At 35.3% G+C, this 14,232-nt stretch overlaps 1 long non-coding RNA gene across 4 annotated transcripts; it reads right to left on the reverse strand.

The window, feature by feature from the left end:
* Nucleotides 1-9,538: 9,538 nt before the first annotated feature.
* On the reverse strand, nt 9,539-13,693 carry LOC123920415. Of its 4 annotated transcripts, none has more exons than XR_006813659.1 (4): nt 13,558-13,693; nt 12,172-12,277; nt 10,032-10,092; nt 9,539-9,923 (listed from the first exon to the last, which is right to left on the reverse strand). It is a non-coding gene; the product is annotated as an uncharacterized LOC123920415 (long non-coding RNA). The 4 variants fall into 4 exon arrangements; XR_006813661.1 differs by having other exon boundaries at nt 12,172-12,280; nt 13,558-13,667; XR_006813660.1 differs by lacking the exon at nt 12,172-12,277 and having other exon boundaries at nt 13,558-13,690.
* Nucleotides 13,694-14,232: the final 539 nt, after the last annotated feature.

The following is a 14,232-nucleotide window of genomic DNA, read 5'->3' on the forward strand; positions in this document are numbered from 1 at the left end:
CATTGCCGAAACCGGTCTCTCCCTCCTTCACCACGCTGGCCTTCCCCTCACCTACTGGCCTCACGCCATGACCACTGCAGCCTACCTCATTAACCGTCTCCCTACCCCAATCCTCGGGAACCAATCACCTTACTCTAAACTCATCCGCATTAGTCCGGATTATCATAAATTAAAATGTTTTGGATGTTTGTGTTTTCCCTGGATTAAACCTTATGCTAACCATAAACTTGCTCCAAAGTCTACTATGTGTGTTTTTGTAGGTTACTCAGCAGATCAACATGCATATCTATGCCTCGATCCTTCAACTGGACGGATTTACACCTCTCGCCATGTCAAGTTCGTCGAAACTGAATTCCCCTTCCGATCACTGGTGGCCCAACCGATCACGTCCACGACCTCACAGACTGGTCCACTCCAACTGCCCGTCTTGCCGACCATCGCTCCACCTACTGCGAGCACCAATCCCACATCCCCGGATACCTCACTTGTTGAGCCTCCCTCCCCGTCTGGCATTTCCTCCCCGACCACATCCCAATCCTCGTCCTCACATACAACGAGCAATGAAACGACCAGTAATGACCCCCCTTCCTCCTTACAGCCAACATTGCTCCCACCACCACAAACGACCTCTCCCCCCACAACGACCACTGAACCCCATGGCGGTGGGATCATCACCCGGTCCAAAAACAACATCGTCAAACCCATCCACAAACTCAACCTCCATGTCCGTCCCTCATCCCCGATGGAACCTAGTACTATTACCCAAGCCCTTCGTGATCCGGACTGGCGTTCCGCCATGTTGGCTGAATTTGATGCCCTACATCGCAACAACACCTGGGAACTCGTTAGTCGTTCCTCTGCTCAAAATTTGGTTGGTTGTAAGTGGGTCTTTCGCATCAAGAGAAATCCAGATGGGTCCATTGATAGGTACAAGGCTCGATTGGTCGCTAAGGGTTTCCATCAACGCCCTGGTTGTGACTACACAGAAACATTTAGCCCCGTCGTCAAACCAGTGACAATTCGGATCATCCTCGCCTTGGCAGTTCGACAAGGATGGTCCGTCCGCCAGCTTGATGTTAACAATGCCTTTCTTCAAGGGACACTCAACGAGGAGGTCTACATGGCTCAACCACCTGGCTTTGTTAACAAAAGCTTCCCTGATCATGTCTGTCGCCTAAAGAAGGCGCTCTACGGGTTAAAGCAAGCTCCTCGCGCTTGGTATATGGAACTTCGTGTATTCCTGCTCTCCATTGGCTTCGTCAATTCCACCGCCGATGCTTCTTTGTTCATTCAGCGGACACCACGCGCGACACTATACTTGCTCGTCTATGTCGACGACATCATTGTTACGGGGAGCTCCTCGACAGAATTGTCTCGTCTCATTGCTACACTTGCTGCCCGTTTCTCATTGAAAGATCTTGGCTATCTCAATTATTTCCTGGGTGTTGAAGTCATTCCTTCTGCTGCGGGCATGTTTCTTTCACAACGGAAATACATCACTGATCTCCTTCAAAAGTCGGGCATGACAGAAGCTAAACCAGCGTCCACTCCAATAACTGCTACTCCTCCGCTGCTCAAAAACTCTGGTGATCCCTTGCCCTCCCCGACTGAATACCGAGCACTAGTTGGAAGTCTCCAATACTTGAGTCTTACTCGACCAGACATTGCCTTCGCGACCAACAAACTTGCTCAGTTCATGCAGAACCCGAGCACCATGCACTGGTTGGCTCTCAAGCGCCTACTTCGCTATCTGGCCGGCTCTTGCGACAAAGGCATTTTCATCTCCGCGACTGCTCCCCTGAACTTTCATGCGTACTCAGATGCGGACTGGGCGGGTGACAAAGATGATTACATCTCTACCACTGGTTACCTGCTCTATCTTGGCGACACCCCCATCTCTTGGAGTTCCCGCAAGCAACGCTCGGTTGCTCGATCATCCACTGAAGCTGAATATAAAGCCTTGGCCGACACGGCCAGTGAACTCCTTTGGGTACTCTCTTTGTTCACTGAACTTGGTCACACTCCTACAGCTGGTCCTGTCATCTACTGCGACAATCTTGGTGCTACACATCTGAGTGCTAATCCTGTCTTCCACTCCAGAATGAAGCACATAGCCTTAGCTTATCACTTTGTCCGTGAAAACGTTCAACGTGGCCGTTTTCGTGTTTCCTTCGTCTCTACCAACGACCAGCTTGCTGACATTCTCACCAAGCCTCTGCTTCGCCCCCGGTTCGAGTTTCTACTATCCAAGTTGCATCTTTCTTCCAGGTCGCCCAACTTGCGGGAGGATATCAAGCATAATTAGTATTTAATTATTACCATTATTATTTTAGGATTTGTATAAAGTCTATAGAGTCAATCACCTTAATTATTGGAGATATTTGTTCCTTAATTATTGGAGATATTTGTTCCTTAATTTACTCCATAATTTACTCCAATTAGGTTACTATACTTGTGTATATATACACCTCTTGTAAACTCTCAAAAGTAATGCAATATACAACTTTATTCATTCCTTTATAGTTACTTCATTATGAGTCAATCTTGCAAGACATAGAGCTAAACAATAAAGGTTTGTGCATTTAGATTGTTATGTAGTTTTTTAGATTAGGGTGGTAACATAGTAATTGTAGATGGATTGGTTTTGGTATGAGGTTTGGTTATTGAACAATGCCAGGTTAGATTTTTAATTGTTGATAAGTAATAGATTCTGAATAAGAATAAATCTTCAAGTGATTTCTAACAGATAAAAGGTTCTAATATGTGGATTTTGTTTATAATTATACTAGCTTCATGCTAGGGATCTTGTAAACTAGTTTGACTCACAAAAGGTACATTGAGATGTATTATTGATTTGCGGTTTGCCAAATGAAGGAAAGAGATTGAAGTTTTAGATAGGATTTTGCTGAATACATGAATAAATAGGATGTTGGGACCATACTCAAACACATTCTACATGATTTATGTTTGCAGTGGCAATTAGGATGCCAATTTTGTCCAACTAAATTGCTAATGGAAACATGGTTATGTACTACTTTTTTGTGTTTGTAGGAGACACATTTGTTGGAGGATTTCTATCACAATTGGTTCAAGATAAGCCCATTGATGAACTTGTTAAATGGTTCAAGATAGCCTTACTAGTTTATTTTCACATTTTATTTTAGTCTTAATTTTTTTTGTTTGATTGTTAATATTAAATGACAGTAATCATGGAGTTTTCTATGTAGTATCATTAACAACACTTTTGTCCTCTGTTCACTGATTAAAAGGATGTTCCGAGTGTTTGGGCATGGCAGAGTAAGTTTATGCATAACTCTTTGTCTTTATAGCTAGATGTTTTAAGACTAGAGAGTTCTCAGTTATAAATATAATATAATGTTTTTCTTTGCATATGTGTCCATCAAATATTCACACTACATCCCAAGATTTTTTTTTAAGATTTTTCTTTGCATATGTATTTATTAGCTATAGTGTCTTGTTGAACTAATTCAAAGGCTAGAACACCATCCACCGTTTTTCTACGACATGATCTCAAATTATATTTCATAATTTTGTGTTTCTATTATTTTAAGGGGAAAAATGGAATAAAGAAGTTCTAATTGATTCCCCACTTTGTAAACTATGAAATTGAAACTTTGGTCGACGTACTGGATCCATAAAATATGTAGACAATGAATTCGACTTTCGATTTTATTCCGGTCTATTCCACTCCACTTTATTTCATACACTAGTATTTCACATTTTTAAGAAATCAAAGAATAGTTAAATACAATACGGCAACAATCATAAAAGAGAAGAGTCAAGAATGGTCAACCATCCTAGGAAGGATCTAGACGACTAGGATGAGTAATGGAATTACAGCTGTTTGTTTGTACCTTGTAGTACCATTGAATAAGACAGATAGATGATTATTATTCAAGGAAAATTAATTACTGTTGTTTTGAAGATTATTATTCTTCTCTAAACATTCTCATAATTCATCTCCGAGAGTTACACAAATGAGCAAAAAATACGAGAGTGAGCCCCCGGTGATTGTACTTCCCACCTTCACCTTCCCTGAGCCGCCGGTGAGTATATCACCGGCGTCCTCCACCTTCACTCAACCTCCTAATACTATATTACCATTTGACCACCATGACTACAACCCCTACCGAATTCCACTATGGTCGATTTTACTCATTGTCGGAATGGTTGTTGCTGTGATATTTTGTGTGGTTTTTTCGATTTTCTCACACCGTAGGCAGCGTTCACCTCCTCAGCCACCACCGGTAATGTTGCCGCCTATGCCTATGATTGAGGTGCTGCCGGCGCATGCTTGAAGGAGCTGCAAGCTACACCGGAGGGGAATTAGTTTTATGCTCATCTAGCTACTTTGTTTAAGTTTAAATAAATCTGGGCATTGTATTTTATTTCTTAATTAATAAAGTAAGTGTTTTTTTAAGAAAACATGTGAGAGTTGATATAGTTTTGAAGGTTGTGGTGTAATTTAATCTAACAATTTAAACAAATTTTACACCATACACAATACATATGAAGGTTTATTTAAAGGGGAATCTTGAGTGGGCCAAGTTGTTTGTGCAATAAGCCTATTTGGATATTTCTTTCTTAATTCAAATCACTACGTACTTGAGTTGAGAAATCAAATTTTGTTGTAATAATAATAATGCTTCCAAGTCGGTTTGAAAATCACTAGTACTATTTATTTAATTTGTTGTAATAATAATATATGTTATGTTAATTTCATGTTAATATTCTCTTGAACTTCAATTCTCTTCTCTTTGTTGTGTACGGTTTTTGTATCTATAAAAGTAAAAATTAGAAGTGTGGAACAAAGGAAAATAATTACTAACAAGCTAGAGGTTTGAGTATTACCACTTTCATTTTGTTTAAAGAAAGTTTCCAATTACTTATACATGTGAGGATTTTATATTGAAATATAACTTCATAGAATTATATCATGTTCAATTATTGCCTTTGATATTTGTTTGAAGAAAATTAGTAGGCTTAATTAATTAATTGGCCAATGTTGAACATGTGTTTGATAATGTTGGAATTTAGAATCATTGAGTTTAGTTGATCCTACACAGTAGTGGATTCATGCCTCTATTGAGTGTTGAAAATCATAGGACATTTTTAGAAGAGTTATGTACCACGTGACTAGGTGTAAGTGAATATGATATGATAGGTTAATTTGTGGATTGAATTAAATTGTGAGTTGATATAGTTGAAAAAAAATTATTATACCATTGAACACCAAGGCACTGTATGGGCTCAATCAAACAAGCTCCTAGACAAGATGTTTTTTCTTTGGGCCCTCCGTGTTTCTTTTATACCCCCTGAATTTCCAATTTTGCCCTTGCAAAAAACTTCGGTTTATAGAAACCTAAATTTTTTTTGCCTTGAAAACAAATTTCGATTTATAAAAACCGAAATTTACTCTGAATTTGTACTAAAAAAAATTCGATTTCTACGAATCGAAGTTTTTATCAAGGGCAAAATTGGAATATTTGGGGGTATAAAAGAAACACGGGGGGCCCGAAGAGAAAACATCCCTAGACAATGGTTTGAAAGGTTAGAAAACATCCCATAACCATGTCCTCCATGCTCGCACTAAACACATGGAATTTGATCTCTTCTTTGTTAGAGAAAAGGTTCTGGCCAAGCATATTAGTGTTATTCACGTCCCAGAGACAGATCAATGGGTTGGTCTTGTGATCAACTATATTGTTATCTCAGATTTACTGTGATAACAGCTCCTCCATCAAGCTGTCTAAGAATCCCATCATGCACGGTCGTTGTAAACACATTGATGTGAGATTTCACTTCTTAAGAGATCTCACAAAGGATGGTACAATTGAGCTCAAACATTGCAAATCACAAGACTAGTTGGCTGATATTATGACTAAACCTTTGAAGTTGGATGCTTTTCTGAAATTGAGAAGTGGTTTAGGAATGGTGATGAAATGAATGCTTGATCAGACATGTAGGCTTGGTGCTGCTGAGTCAAGTATCTTGCTGCAGATTGTTTTGCTTGGCTGCAGAATTGCTTCAGTTTTTTGCTTTGCTTATTTCAGTTTTTGTGTGAATATTGTTTAGCTTGTTTGTCAAGTTTCTTTAATTGAACTCTTAAGATTGTTCAATTAGGGGAGAGTTTGTTGTATAGTTGGTTTGTAGTATTGAGCCTTGATTAGCTTAAGCCCAATATAGTTGTGTTAGGCCCAATTGTAATGACTTGCTATATAAGAAATGTTTGTATGATCAATGAAGCAAGTTGGCCATTTGTTCTTAACAGATACATCATGTTGTACGCAACCACAATTCATAATAAGAATATTTTATGAAATTGGGCAAAACCGTAATTTTGAAAATTTATGATACATGATAACTGTATGGATGACCAAAAGACATAAAATTTAAACTGATAAAATAAAATATAACTTTATTCATATTTCCAAGAGAGATTGCATTACAATATACTCACTCCATCCGGTCCTTAATATAAGAAGAATATCAGTTTTTAGATATATTATCTAGACAATAATATAGTCTAGATAAATTAATATTTCAATGTATCTAAAAAGTGAACTTCTTCTTATATTAAGGTCGGAGGAAGTACTATTCCATAGTGAATCTAATACAATTGGGTCATTGGCCACTCGAAGGAAATACAAATAATACTAAATAACAATTGGAGGAATTAAAAATAGTTATAAAATAAAATAACAACTAACAAGTGCAATAATTTTTCAATTGAACTTGAAATCATGGTGCCAAAAAGACTTTTGAACTTCTGTATTGGACTTGGGTCGACCCAGCTTGCTAACACACAGTTCCTCCCTCTCATCCAGCTCCATCAAGGTCGTGCCAGAAAGGTCTGCATCTCGATCTCAGTCATCGGCATAGGAGGCAACACCATTTGTGGTGGCTGAGGAGTCCTCCTACTGCAGCAGCACTGTGACACAATTGAAACAACCGAAACTAAAACCAGAGCAACCATGAACCCGACAACGAGCCAAATAACCCATGATGGAGTTTGGTAGGGGTTGTAGTCAGCGTCGTCAAATGTAAAAGTCGGTAATATGCTATCGGGTGGCAAGGGGGAGGCGATGTACGTGGGTGGGAAGGTGGGATAACTCTCAAAGGGTGGAAAACTCTCAAATTTGTTGCTCATTCTCATTTTTAATTAACTCTCAATATGCTACTTGACAAATTGCCCCTAACTCCTACAATTTCCTACGCATAAAATCTTCTTTCAAATTCACCAGATTCCACCACTTAACCCAGATTCTTCTTCACCGAACTTAATTCTTCTCCAAATCACCCACATTCACCAAACTCAGTTGCATACTGCAATTTTCCCCTGAAACCCACCACCATACAGATCTATATTTCCCCTTTGTAAGATGGGAAAAGAAATCAAAATGATGGAAATGGTAGAAACAATTGAAATTTCTTCCGTACACTTTCACCCAAATACTCTTCTCCTTTGTTGTTGACTTGACAGTTGACAAAACAAGTGTGTAAATGTAATGCAGCTGGATATGTACGGAAGAATTGTGTAATGAAGCAGGATATGTACGGAAGAATTGTCTATCTTTCTTTCTGGTAGAGTAGAGTAAGTAAAGAATGGGACAGACAGAGTTCAAGGAGATATGATTTGACAAGACTGTCTTTTCCTAGTACTAAGGTTGTAGAGAATGATTTGTCTGATCAGAAGGTGGGACCCACATGGGAGTCCAAATTTGAAAAGGAGAGGAGAGGGACGTTACTTGGAGGTTGAGAGAAAGGGTGAAAAAGAGAACGGATTAACTCTCGATTCGTTTGATTTTTTATGTTTTCAATGTCCGAACCGATCAACTCTCGATTGGATTACTGAATTAAAACATAAAGAACAAATTTTTAAGATGTAAGAAAAATAATTAAAACACCATGTTGAATTCAGATATTGTAGGAGAAACAAAATTTGATTAAATTAACGTGTACATACATACACTAAAAAAATTATGAAATATGGAATATCAAAACAAAGAAAAAGTAGTATCAACAAATTAGGACAAATAAGATTTTGATGTGTTAGTGTATGATATACTAACTTGTTGCTTTTCATTATAATATCACCCATCTTAAAAAGATTTGTTACAAAGTTGGACATTATTTTATAATATAGTTGAACAAATAAACTTGAGAAAAAGATGTTCAATCCACATAAGTAAAATTACTTACTTTTAATTATTAAATAAGTAAAATTTAAATATATTTCAAAGATACCCTTATTTAAATTTACTTTGCTTTGGTGGGCCGGTTTTAGGTGTGAGTTTGCTTGATGAGATGAACTTAATAAATGGTAAATAATATAATAATTGGTTCGGCTCATCGATTCTTTGGAATGATTTCTCTCCCAACCCCCGTGATTCTTTTATACTTCCCAATATTCCAATTTTGTCCTTGAAAAAAACTTCGATTCGCAGAAACCAAATATTTTTTAGTACAAATTCAGAGTAAATTTTGGTTTTCATAAACCGAAATTTGTTTTCAAGGCAAAAAACTTCGATTTCTATAAACCGAAGTTTTTTGCAAGGACAAAATTGGAAATTCAAGAGATATAAAAGAAACACGGGGGTTGGGAGAGAAAACATCATTCTTTGGTTCCTACAAATTGAAAGAAGATTTATTCTGTCCTGTGTTATGTGTATGGTAACTAGCAGTATTTGGTCACATAGTTGATAGTGCATATATTATGTCGAAAGAAGATTTATAGTTGGAGAGACAACTAAGCCTCATTAAGAAGTCTCTTATCAAGAGTATTCAAGTATCTTTACACACATATATCGTTTATTGTTGTTTAATTTGAACTTCATTTAATAGTTTTTTTTTTTTTACTGATTTTGGTGGTTTCTATAGAAAGAGTTAGGGTACATAGTCGATTGTGTAGATATTAACATCCAACCTGCTTTCGGTAGTAAAGAATCATAAATTGCAGGTAAAATATTTTATTGTGGTTAATTTTCATTTTTTTTACTACTCATTTCTCTATTTCAATATAATGTTAATTGCCTATATATATATATATATATATATATATATATATATATATATATATATATATATATATATATATAGTTAATTTTTTTCTTACCTTTTGTGTGGTAGACAGAACCTTGTGCCCTTCAAACTTTCTATCCTTCTTGCCAAAAGGCCTTCTAGTTTTTGTTGAGATTAGTAATTCAAACTAAGCGTGTTTAGCAAAATATATAGTTAGTTTTGGTTAGTTGTGATTTGCAACTAATTTATCTGATTTAGGTCGTTAGTTAGTTAGTTATAGGAACAGATTACTTGTTGCACAAGTAATTGCAATAGTAATGTATCAAATCAGCAGCAGAGATAGCAGGAAACAATAGTGCAATATACTGTCAACGAAAATATTGAAGGGTTTTGGAGGAAGAGGAACTAATAAAAAGCAACCTCTAAATCACTTCGTGAAACAAAATTTAATAGAGAACAAAATCACAGGTTATCTGAATGGCACACACATTACACAGAGACACACCATCATATAGTATTATTGATCAATAGTTTACAATACAATTATACAACGCATCTCTTAGGATCACAAGAGTACACATATATGTTTTAATACACAAGCACTTTAACTAGGCCATTACCACTTTAAAATACAAATTAATGAAATTATACAAAGATTTTTGTATCGTAACACCACACACCAACAAGGTAATTCATGAAACAGAACCAAAACCTAAAGCATGCTCATAAGTAGAGCCAAAGACATCATATCAGAGAAAAATATAAAGATGTACACACAAATAGGTTTTGCAAGTGTAATATGATGTGATACCTGAACTTTAGCTCCACAATATGTGATCAAACCTGGGATTCATGTTAACTATGTAATGTCAAGAAGCAACCTACACATCATCATAGATTCATAATTGCAACTTTTGCAACTTCAAAGGATGCATAAAAAATGTTGATGTTGCAATAAAGTATAAGAAAAAGAGAACCATTTATGGTACCTTTATAGAACTTAAAAGAGAATCTTTTAGAACTGAATGTGTTGCTTTCTTTTAATCAATCCTACACTTGCAAATAGATTTAATATCTATTAGTTTGATTGAAAGTTACTCATAAAAAGTCCAATAGCAACATAATGGACATCAAATAAGTAGAAAAGGAAGTAAGAGAAATCTACTTGTGGACATAAAAAGACATTAAAATGCATCTTTCATTTTTGGATTTCATAGCTGACTACAGCATTCAAACATGACACCATCCACAATGGCATGCCCAACTCTTGGTGATAAGTTGAAAAGGCATAAATATAAGAAAAAAATCAAAAGATTTAAAACAAACAAACTTATCATATTATTGAGAACCAAACAGCGACATTATTTTTAAAACAAATTCATAAAAAGGTTTAGTTTAGCATTTCCACACTATAACATTCACTTATCCATCTCCACCTCCTCTCCTTCCATTCTCCTTCAAAATTTATACATACACTTTACACAAATTACAGGTAAATTAACAATAACGTCAATAGAGTCTTGACAACTCGATCATGATTCCACTAGCTCTACAAACAAAGTATATCACAATAGTCCTGTTATTAGATCATTAAAAGTAATTACAACAGTCCTGCAACTAGCTCTATAATAAGTTAGATAAATTCATTTATATCTCAGTCTCTATTTGTGGGATGATGAAAAGAGATAAACAAGTAATGAACAGAACTAGCATTTCTAGAAGACATTTTGAGAACAGAATCAAACATGATAAAGTAGAAGACGAAAACAGCGAAATGACTAGGGAAACCTTAGCCAATCACCAAACCCAAAACTAGTGAATCAGCTGTAAATCAAGCACATGTCAGTGCAAATCAATAACAGGTTATATACCTACAGATTAGAACAGCGACTTCCAAGTTACTACTCACTAACAGGTTATATACCTACAGCCGTAACAAATAATGACGCTATGCATAGTCAAAGTTGTTTCATTTCACTCCAATATTCCTTCAATTCCAAATCTCAAACTTTCAACCAAAAATCTCTACTGATTTCCCTATTTTAATTCCCACCACAATCATCTAAAACAGATTAAATCAACTGAAATTCTATAACACTTAAACAAAGCAAGTATCCTAGCAAATTCAACTTCCTCTAAAATATTGTCAACAAATTCCATATTTTAGTTTATCCTTCATAATACTTCTCTTCATCTACATTATCTAAATAACCCTTCACACATTAAAAGATAAATGATAATTTTAACAGCAGATTTATGACATATAATTTTGTAAATTGTAGATAGCTTTGCACTCTCAATTTTGTAGTAAGAATCAAGAACGCCTTGTGAATTCTGAACTATCAGTAACATGGTCTGTTAAATAGGACTCAATTCAACATAACAAAATATGATTAGTTTGGCATCTTAATATCGATTATAAACACCTTAATACCCGTTATACAGACTTAAGCACACAAACACAACTTATATAGACATGCTAATACAATCATTAAATCCCCTATCTTGTGCTTAAGATTCATATATTTGGCATATTTTATAACTTGGTTAATACTCCAAATAATAAACTACATCTTACTCTAATGCAAAAAGCATAAGTAATGCCCCTACTAGGAGCCAGAACACAATTTCAAGTACTGTGCCTACAATATACCATAGCTGCAAATACACATTTCAACATGGAAGAGAAATAATATATGAACATAAAGTATAAGAATCAGTATTGAAACTTAATGAGTTATCAAATTCTGAGAAAAAAACCTAAAACCCTAGCAAAACCCTACAGCCTAAAAAAACACGAAAAAGTGAAAAATGATTAGAACGTTTAGATATGAACCTTGTTGGTGGATTGGGTAATAAGTAGTGAATGAAATTGATTGGAGAAGTTATGGAATTGTTGTTGGGGGATTCGCGGAGCAGAGAGAAGTAAGGTTCGGGGAATGGTTCATATTTGGCATCTTTTATAACTTGGTTAATACTCCAAATAAGAAACTACACCTTACTATAATGCAAAAAGCATAAGTAATGCCCTACTAGCAGCCAGAACACAATTTCAAGTAGTGTGCCTACAATATACCGTAGCTGCAAATGCAAATCAGAAAAAACAATCAAAGCAGAAAAATAGTATACCTGCAGCATACTGTAGCTTAATATCTTAATAATGCTTTGTAGCATTCATCTTGAGAGATTAGAAAACAGGCTTGCACTCAATTAGTTCCTTCAAGTCCATCCAAACCTGCTATTGATCAATTGATCAATTAGAGTAATAAATACAACAAGTAAACGGTTTATGAGATTCAAATGATCAAATCTTCTTTTCTTTCTTTTTGCTTTCATGTTATACTACTAATGATAATCATACAAGTCAAACTATTTCTATAATGTTGTAAATGTAAGGTGCTTTCTAACTTCTTCAAACATCTAGTTGAGGAAAGGTTTCCTTTCAAAGACAAAATGAAAAGTACACACCAAGGAATTCTTAGCAATTAAATCCATTTCTTAATATCAATCATAAGCAGCCACAAAATCGATGTCATTCCTCAGGTAATTCATTTATCTTGATTGATGCTATGAAGTATGCGATGTTGGGAGCACATGTTATTGATAATAGACAGCCTCATTTTAGTCAGTTCTCCCAATATGGGAGAGAACCTGCATTAATCATGTGAATCATATCTTAAATTGGTAATTTTTAATAACAAGCTAATGGAATTTACTCTGAGTCTAATCTTGATCTTATTCAACTTAAACCCAAATCACCATTTAAGTTACATATTATACAAAAGCTTATCACTAATCAGGAGATATGTGTAATTGATCACCAACAAAGTGTGTCAATCCTTGAGAATCGAGCAATTGAAGGAACTTAAAAAAAATCAGAACTGGGAGAACACTGGGGCTAAACATTGAACTTCAGCAATCAAAAAAATCTCCGAGTTGCTTTGAATATAGCTGGAGCATTGAACGCAAACTTAAGTGCTCACAAGGACTACTTTCGTGCTCACAAGGACTACTTTCAACACAGGATAGAAGGCTTATCCAGAATGATCGACGAGATTTCACAGCTACTTTTCTAAACCCTAAAATGACATTCAGTATTCCTTCTAAACATTTGAATTCAAAAGGAATTACTAAAACAGATTAAAAACCTGAAACAACATGCTAAAGCATTATATGAAGCTCGGACACTCCTCGGATTAAGCATGTCCCGGTGTCAGACACATGTAGGTGTCGCCGACACGACACCGAAACTTATGATTACATTAAATTATGTTAATTTTTAAAATTATTATTGGCGTCGACGTGTTAGAGTCTGTGCTTCGTAGAAAGCAACTAGCTAATCTAGAATGCAACACTAAACAATATGCAAATACAATATATAATGTATTTTTCAAATTAATGTTTTTTTATCATAAGCCTAACAAATTCTGAGCTTAAACATAAAACCCTAGAAAAATCCTACAACATGAAAAAATAGGAAAAAATGAAAATTGATTAGCAAGTTTAGAAATGAACCTTGTTGGTAGATTGAGGAATGATTAGGGAATGAAATTGATTGGAGAAGTTATGGAATTGTTGTTGGGGAATTCGCTGAGTAGAGAGAAGTGAGGTTCGGGAAATGGTTGTTGAGAAACGGGAGAAAAGGTTGTAGAAGAACATTGTTGAGGATTTTGAAGAAGAAATTTGATGAATGAAGAAAAGAATAAAGGGTTGAAATTTTTTTGAAGAGTGAATGATGAAGAAGAAGAAGGAGAAGGGGTGTCTTTGTGAAAAACAGAGTAGCGAAGAAGAAACTAGAATACGTTAACTAACTCCTTTATTGACTATTCTGCCCTTCAGTTTTAAATTGACTATCAAATTTTTTATTCTATTTTATTATCAAAAAAAATTATTCTCTTTAATTTGGTTTGATATACTCCCTCTTGTAAATTTTTATTTTAATTTTTCGGCTCCCTCTTGTAAGTTTTCATGATAGACCATTCATATTTTAAAATTTATTGAACAATTAATATATTTGTTATATATACTCTCATCTCATACTCTTATTTTGTACAATTGTGTTGGATACGGATAATCAATAGAAATAGGTTGGAATTTCAACAACTCCTATAATAAAAACATGTATCAGTGTTTGTCAAAACTATATTTTAACAAGAACAATTTATGTTGTTATTTGACACGTTGTAATTC

Source organism: Trifolium pratense, linkage group LG4 (assembly GCF_020283565.1).
Source record: "Trifolium pratense cultivar HEN17-A07 linkage group LG4, ARS_RC_1.1, whole genome shotgun sequence".
Lineage (NCBI taxonomy): Eukaryota > Viridiplantae > Streptophyta > Magnoliopsida > Fabales > Fabaceae > Trifolium > Trifolium pratense.